Source organism: Nicotiana sylvestris, chromosome 4 (genome assembly GCF_000393655.2).
Source record: "Nicotiana sylvestris chromosome 4, ASM39365v2, whole genome shotgun sequence".
NCBI lineage: Eukaryota > Viridiplantae > Streptophyta > Magnoliopsida > Solanales > Solanaceae > Nicotiana > Nicotiana sylvestris.
Window position 1 is genome coordinate 80926696 of NC_091060.1, and position 7692 is coordinate 80934387.

At 37.4% G+C, this 7692-nt stretch overlaps 1 pseudogene; it reads left to right on the forward strand.

Annotated features, from left to right (window-relative positions):
- The first annotated feature begins 539 nt into the window (after nucleotides 1-539).
- LOC104237222 (glutamate-1-semialdehyde 2,1-aminomutase, chloroplastic-like) lies at nucleotides 540-7397 on the forward strand (annotated as a pseudogene).
- Nucleotides 7398-7692: the final 295 nt, after the last annotated feature.

A 7692-nucleotide genomic window follows, 5' to 3' on the forward strand; every position in this document is an offset into this window, starting at 1 on the left:
ATGTATTTCATCGTATTCACTGTCTCGCTATATGCCATGAATGTATTCATAAGTTTTTTTTAATTAATATAATTTATGTATTCAGATGTATTATATAATTTCTCTAAAGATTGCTATGTTTTGGGGGTATTTTTTGGCTGAGAATCTTTTTTATAACTGAAAATACAAATTTTGTGTGTTATAATTGAGTTTGTTGAGTTATATTAGGAGTCTATTATATTAATTGATTCACTTTCCGTTTTAAAAACAGTGTAATCTCCTATTTTACGCCGTGAATATAGTCGAATACAATAATCTGTCCAGCTGTAATCCCATGTTTCACTCCATGAATACAGTCGAATGCACTCGAATACAACAACTGATTAGCTGGACTTCCCTGATTCGCGCCTATTTTTGCTACTGTATTCATGAATACAATAGCTTAAATACATAAAATACATATTATAACCGTATAAAAGGTATTAAAAATCCGCAATATAGCATCAGCAGCAATTTACCAACACTTTTTACTTCCTTTTGTCACTTTCTATTTTCTTTTAGATTTCCTTTATATTCATTTCTTATCTTCATTCCCAAGCCAAGAAAATTCCACTTTCAAAATAGATAGAGGTTTGAGAAGACAAAGTCATTGCAGCAGCTAACCAAAGGAAGAGTCAGTAGACAAATGGCCGCTTCAAGTGGCGTAGGGATTTTATGGCAGTCTAATTTTACTCAGTGTCAAAGACCCACATTGGTTTTCTCTACATCACCCCGCCGATGCATTCCATGTTATTCTTCTACTGCAACTACCATCAGGATGACTGTTTCAGTTGGTGAAAAACAGAAAACCTTTACTCTTCAAAAGTCTGAAGAAGCTTTTAATAAAGCTAAGGTATGACTAGATTTTATGTGTACGGCTTCTTTGCTCTTTATTGTGATTTTGAAATTATAAGATTAGAACTTAGTTGCCTTCAAGAATTGGCTTTTCCTTGCTAATAATTTTGATAAAAATGATAAATTTTCTGTTTTTTTTTTTGAGGTGGGGATTGTGTAGAAAAATCTTCTGTCACGAATGGCATCAATCTGCTGAAGTGATGGTGTGATAGTCCCCTAGTAATTGACTTGGTTTTTGGTTGAGACATTATGAGTATCTTTTCGTGTCTAAAATAGGGATATTGGTGGTACATTTGTTATGTTTCGTGATAGTTGTTGATGATTAATTCCGTTAGCTTGCCCCCAACCTTTGGGAGCGGGACCGACGCTCAACCGAGGAAACACAGTCAAGCAAGCCTACATAGTGCCTAAAAATAATACGTAGTAGACCACCAACAACATAGAAACAATGCTAATTTCCATAACTTAAAGAGTCCCATTGATTGTTGACAAAAATGATACAAGTTAATAGTTTTAAGTGGAAACAAAATGACAAAACAACATTTAAATTCCCTCATACATACATACATGACCCACAATTTGTTTACGAAGTCTCTAAATTGTCATGAGTAAGGTAAAGAAATGACGGGGACAAGACCCCGGCTATACCCAAAAATAATATACAAAAGATCAAGATGCAACACGAGGGCCCCGGTGTAGAGTACGGCTCACCACAGTCGGCTGAAGAGAGGGTACACTTCTACGTGAATATGTGCTGTCGGTTGAGGTACTACCTACATCCATTAAAGATGCACTGCCCCCGCAAAAGGGATGTTATTACATATGGAATAGTACTAGTATATAAAGCTAAGTACCCTCACATGAAATGGAATGTCAAGAACTCAACATAAGAAGAGAACACATGGAAATAGGGAGAAAAATCGAAAGAAATTAATATGACATGTCAAAACATAAGGAAAAAGTGTAACATGAGTAAAACCTTAAAATAAACATTGACATTTTTAGTTGGGACATCATTTAGTTACCGAAAGGAACATATAATCACCATGTGCGCGACATGGCGTCTGATCTCGGTTCGATCGACTAAGCCATCTCACCACAATGCCGTGTGGATCGATGTGTCTTTGCTAGCAATACATTTATCCCAATTAAGGGGCATAATCTCATCACAGTGCGAAGGGACTCATTCCCAATCGTCTTCCTACGCCGACACGTATAGTTTCAGGTATATGTTTTTGCAATATATACCTTCTCGGTTACATGATAATCCTCCCAAAAATATTTCTTTAAAACATCTCATAAAACCTTTCTTTTCATTGTCACTTTTGGACATATATCATCATTCCCACTTTTGGCAAAAATAGCCACATATCATCTTCATCCTTTCATTTTATTCACATGCCATGAATTTTTCGAAGGTCATAATAATGTATTTAAAACATTGTAAAGCCATAAGTACAAACGCATGAGTACATAAAAGCTTAAACACTTGAAATAAATTTCAAAGAGGAGAGCATAACGATGGCAAGTGTAACATAAATCGAGTTCGTACGCTTTTGGTAGTTCAAACATTTGAGGCAATTCAAAACAAAAGGAATATGAACTTGAACAAACCATACTTGGAGTTGATAAGGAGTTCATGAAATCCTATTCTATGAACTGCTGTAGCTAAACATACCTCAATTAAGCTTATTAGTGATCCTACAACCTCCCCTACTCTTACAACTTTAATCTACGTCAACACAATTCAATTAGACCAATATTAGTAAGAATTTCCATACTTTAGGTCATTTAGGCTTTTTATCAAACACCTCCTCCTTCAATGGAATTTCTTCATCTAACAGCCACCTTTTATACCAATAAATCACCTTACACTCATCCTTAGGCAACCCATAACCTCCATTACAACATGCATGCCCAACAATTCACTCCCAACCCATCAGTCTCATAAGTTAAACCATTTTACAATCTTTAACACAACCTAGGTTACGTATGGATTCCGATCACCATCTTATAAGTCCTAACACATATTTCTTACATAAATAATCACCATAAAGTAGTTAGAGATGGTAGACATACCTCTTGTAGTCAAACTCTTGAAAATCCAAACTTGTGGTGTTCTTGACCAATATGAGAATTTGAATGGAAATCTATGGACTTCCAAGATTAATCCTTGTTAATATAAGTGTTTTGGGAGTAGTAATAAACTCAAAATACTCCAAAAACATTACCTTAGTTCACGGGAGGGATATATGTGACAGATTTCTTTTATTAGAACAAGCCCTAGATCAAAGAAATGAGGTAGCCACTCTCTCTCCCCGACCTTGGGGTATTTAAAGGGTTCCCGTGTGATGTCGTGCACCTGGGCAAGTCAAAGCGCAGCGGGCGTGCATAAATCTTTCTTCTGTGCTGCCGCGCACCTGCCAACCCCAGCACACAACTGAGTGCCTATATGGGACAGTGTCTAGTAAAATGGCCATAATGTTCTGTAAAATATCCAAATGACAAATGGTTTGATGCGTTGGAAGCTAGACTCAAAGAGCTTTTATTTGATAGGTAGTTCACCACATAAATCATTATACGTTGTGAGTGGTACTCATATGAAGTAGGGTCTTGTGCAAACTCATTTGAAACTTTAGCTCATTGTGTAGTTCCCAACTTGGCTTAGTTCTAGGGCTCTCCTTAGACCCTAAACCACATCTAATACACCTCCTACATTTACTATCATGATTATCTAAGTTGGTTCTAGTCCATAATCTCTTATGGAAGGCAAAAAGGAAATTAAGTAACTCATGAGCATGCTTTAAGGCCTCAGACTTATAGATAATTTTTAGGGGCCTTACACTTGATGAATGTGATCAAGTAGTAAAATGTATGTGCTAAAGCATGTCTTCTGGTTTTTACTTCATTAAAAAAGAAAGCATGTTTTCTGGTTTTTGGATCACTTTTTACTTTTGGTGACCATATCACTCGAAATCTAGTTACAATGGTTGGTACATGTAAGGAGAAACTGCAAAAGCTTTCCATTTTTTTTACGGGAAATTTAGAAGCATCGTGAACTTAGAAAGAAATGAAATTTAATAATAGTTTTAGTCTTTAGGTTGAAAAAGGGAATTATAACATAAAGAAGCGTATGCATGAAAGAAGGGTGTAGAATAGACTAGTGAAACAATGTGTTCCGATCTGATTTATATTTCGTATTTATGAACCTTAAATCAGTATTATGAAAAGCCATCACTTCACCATGCGCTTCAGAGAAATATGCGCTTCAAACAATGACGTATACAATAATCGAAAAGAGAAGTGGATTCTTTGAATCTCAACGTTGAGGAGTTGGACTAATGCTAGCGTCATTGTATACTGTATGCTGAAATTAATTATCCTATAATTTAGTTATTCTAATTGCAATTTGATTATTATTATTGTACGAAAAATTCATATAAGTTTGGTATTTCATAATTTTCCGTAAATTGTACACTTCACCTCAAGAAGCTTGCGCTTTACTTCTAACTTTTCTTGCATTTATTCCTTTTTTTGAAAATTACTTTAAATACTGTTGGACGAATAAGTTTAAAGTCACTTTAATATTTTATACTAATCTATTAAAGAAAACACTGCCCTCCTTTGTTTCTTTAGTTTGTTCTTTCTTAATCCACCAATCTTGTGCTTGCTTACCGAATGGAGGAATACTACTTAAAACTTTTGACAATGAAGTATATGGCCCTGACTTCCATTAGTTTACGCTTCATGTTGTTCAGTTTCTAAGATGATGTTCATTAGTTTCTTTACGTTTTCTCTAATGGCATCTAATGACAGAGCATGAAAGACTCCCCTTCTGTTTTTGCTTCATTTCGGACTCCCTTCAAGTTCATTGATTTCATCTCCTGTATGATTGTTGGTAGGAGTTGATGCCAGGTGGTGTAAATTCTCCTGTACGTGCTTTCAAGTCAGTTGGCGGACAACCTGTTGTGATCGACTCTGTGAAGGGTTCTCATATGTGGGATATAGATGGTAATGAGTACATTGATTATGTCGGTTCATGGGGGCCAGCTATCATTGGTCATGCAGATGATGAGGTGTACTTCTTTGCTTTAACTCCATATTTAGATGAAAATTTGGATAACCACCATTCATTTCCTTGGCCACGCCCGTTAGCGGGATTACCTGCTTTCTGCTAGAAACCTGGTATTTGGACTCCCGACTCCCTACCTGTACCTGCTGCATTTCTTGTTCTCATAGTGGGTTGAAGTAGAAAATTGAAGCCTGTTCCACCGTGAAGTTCGGCTCTAATTTATTAGTAAATCAATTAATCAACAATGTCTCGTTCCCAAATTAGTTTGGGTGGACTACATAATGCTAGTGAGTAAATTATGCTCTACTCAGGTTTGTTTCATTCCAATATTAAATAATGCATCTTTTAAGGCAAATTAAGGATTCTTTTGAAATTAGAGTTTTCCTAAATCACACATTTATCTTTACAGGGGCATATAAGTCTCTTAACAAATACCGGCACCGGATCTAATCGAGGTGTTACAACGACAAGAGCCTTGATCCCCAACAGTTAAATAATATGAATGCTTTGTATTTTCGTGTTCTGTTATTTGCTAAACAGTAAAGATCCCAAGATACTGGAGGTCTTTGCCGAGTTCCCTCCATGTGATTTTAGGTCTACCACATTCTTTTTATCACCTTTAATCTTTATAGTATCACACCTATACACTGGTGCATCTAGAGGTCTATATTAAACATGGCAAGACCATTTCAGGTAAACTGCTGTCATCTCTATCTTGTCATAAATAAGGTTGTTACTTATAGAATAATGTCTAATGACTAATACGAACATGTAGGCTGTTACTTTCTATTAATTTCTTTCACAGAAGTCTGTGTCATGTTGTTGATAGGTCTTTCTATAGGTGCAAAAAAACAAAGACCTATGAGGCCAGTTAAGTTGAAGCAATTCAGTTCGAGCTTGAGCTAACCTTTCTAGCTGATTGAATCCATACAGTCCAGACTTGAGTAGAACCTGAAAAACATTGATTTGTTCAAAATATCTATGCAACCGGTGACAACTTTTAAGAGGAATGGAGCATGTAACTGGTCTCTACTGAACATTGTCGAGGCACATTTGTTAACTATAAACATGTTTTAGTTCCTGTATTCATTGTCAGCTAGGAAGGGCAGCAGAAGAGGAAAGGAGTGAAAGTTATTAATGCTTTTCTCCATTGTTTTGAGGCAGTAAACCTTGAGTTACTTTACTTGCAGGTGCTAGCAGCCTTGGCTGAGACAATGAAGAAAGGAACAAGTTTTGGAGCTCCATGCCTCCTCGAAAATACTCTGGCAGAGATGGTCATTTCTGCTGTTCCTAGTATTGAAATGGTTCATTTCGTCAACTCTGGCACGGAGGCATGCATGGGGGGTTCTACGGTTGGCTCGTGCTTTTACTGGCCGGTCAAAGATTATAAAGTTTGAGGGTTGCTACCATGGTCATGCCGATCCATTTCTTGTTAAAGCAGGCAGTGGAGTTGCCACTCTAGGACTACCTGACTCCCCTGGAGTTCCCAAGGCGGCTACACATGATACTCTGACAGCCCCCTACAATGATATTTCTGCTATTAAGAGCCTCTTTGATGACAACAAAGGAGAAATTGCAGCTATAATACTTGAGCCCGTCGTTGGGAATTCTGGCTTTATTCCACCCAAACTGAAATTTCTAGATGTCCTTCGCGATATTACCAAAGAAAATGGTGCTCTACTTATTTTTGATGAAGTTATGACAGGATTTAGGTTGGCATATGGTGGCGCTCAGGAATATTTTGGAATAACTCCTGATTTGACAACACTTGGGAAGGTTATCGGCGGTGGCTTTCCAGTAGGTGCCTATGGAGGAAGGAGGGATATTATGCAGATGGTGGCACCAGCAGGACCAATGTATCAGGCTGGGACCCTAAGCGGGAACCCATTGGCTATGACTGCTGGTATTCACACACTTAAGCGGTTAAAGCAGCCGGGAGCATATGAACACTTGGACAAAATCACCAGTGAACTTATTCAGGGAATATTGGATGCTGGGAAGAAGACTGGTCATGCAATGTGTGGTGGGTATATTAGCGGAATGTTTGGCTTCTTTTTCACACATGGACCAGTTCATAACTTTTCGCATGCAAAGAAGAGTGATACTGCTAAATTTGCAAAATTTTATAGAGGAATGCTGGAGGAAGGTGTCTATCTTGCGCCATCCCAGTTTGAGGCTGGATTTGCTAGCTTAGCACACACTGCAGAGGATATCCAACAGACAAGAGCCGCTGCTGAAAAAGTTTTGAGGCAACTTTAATCGCTCCAAGTACTATCTAGGCGGAGGTTTTTACTTTAAGGGTGTGTTTGGTACGAAGGAAAATATTTTCCAATTTTTCCATGTTTGGTTGACTTAAATGTTTTGGAAAACATTTTCCTTATTAATTCATTTTCCTCCTCCAATTGGAGGAAAATGTTTTCCTCGTCAAGAGAAGGGAAAACATTTTCCAAAACTCCTTCTCAACCTTCCCCACCCTCACCAACCCACCCCACCCTCTTTCCAAAAAAGGTTTTTTTTTTCAAATTTTCAGTTTTTCCGTTACCACCCACCCTACTACCCCTCCATTCCCCTCCCCCTGCCCCGCAAAAAAACCCTCCCCCAAAAAAATATTTTTTTTACCTTAATTTTTTTTTTTTGCAATTTCAAATTTCTGTTTTTCATTTTTCTGCACCACCCACCCCAACCCCCACCTGCCCCCTTTTTTTTTTTTTGTAATTTCAAATTTCTATTTTTTTCGTTTTTCTGTC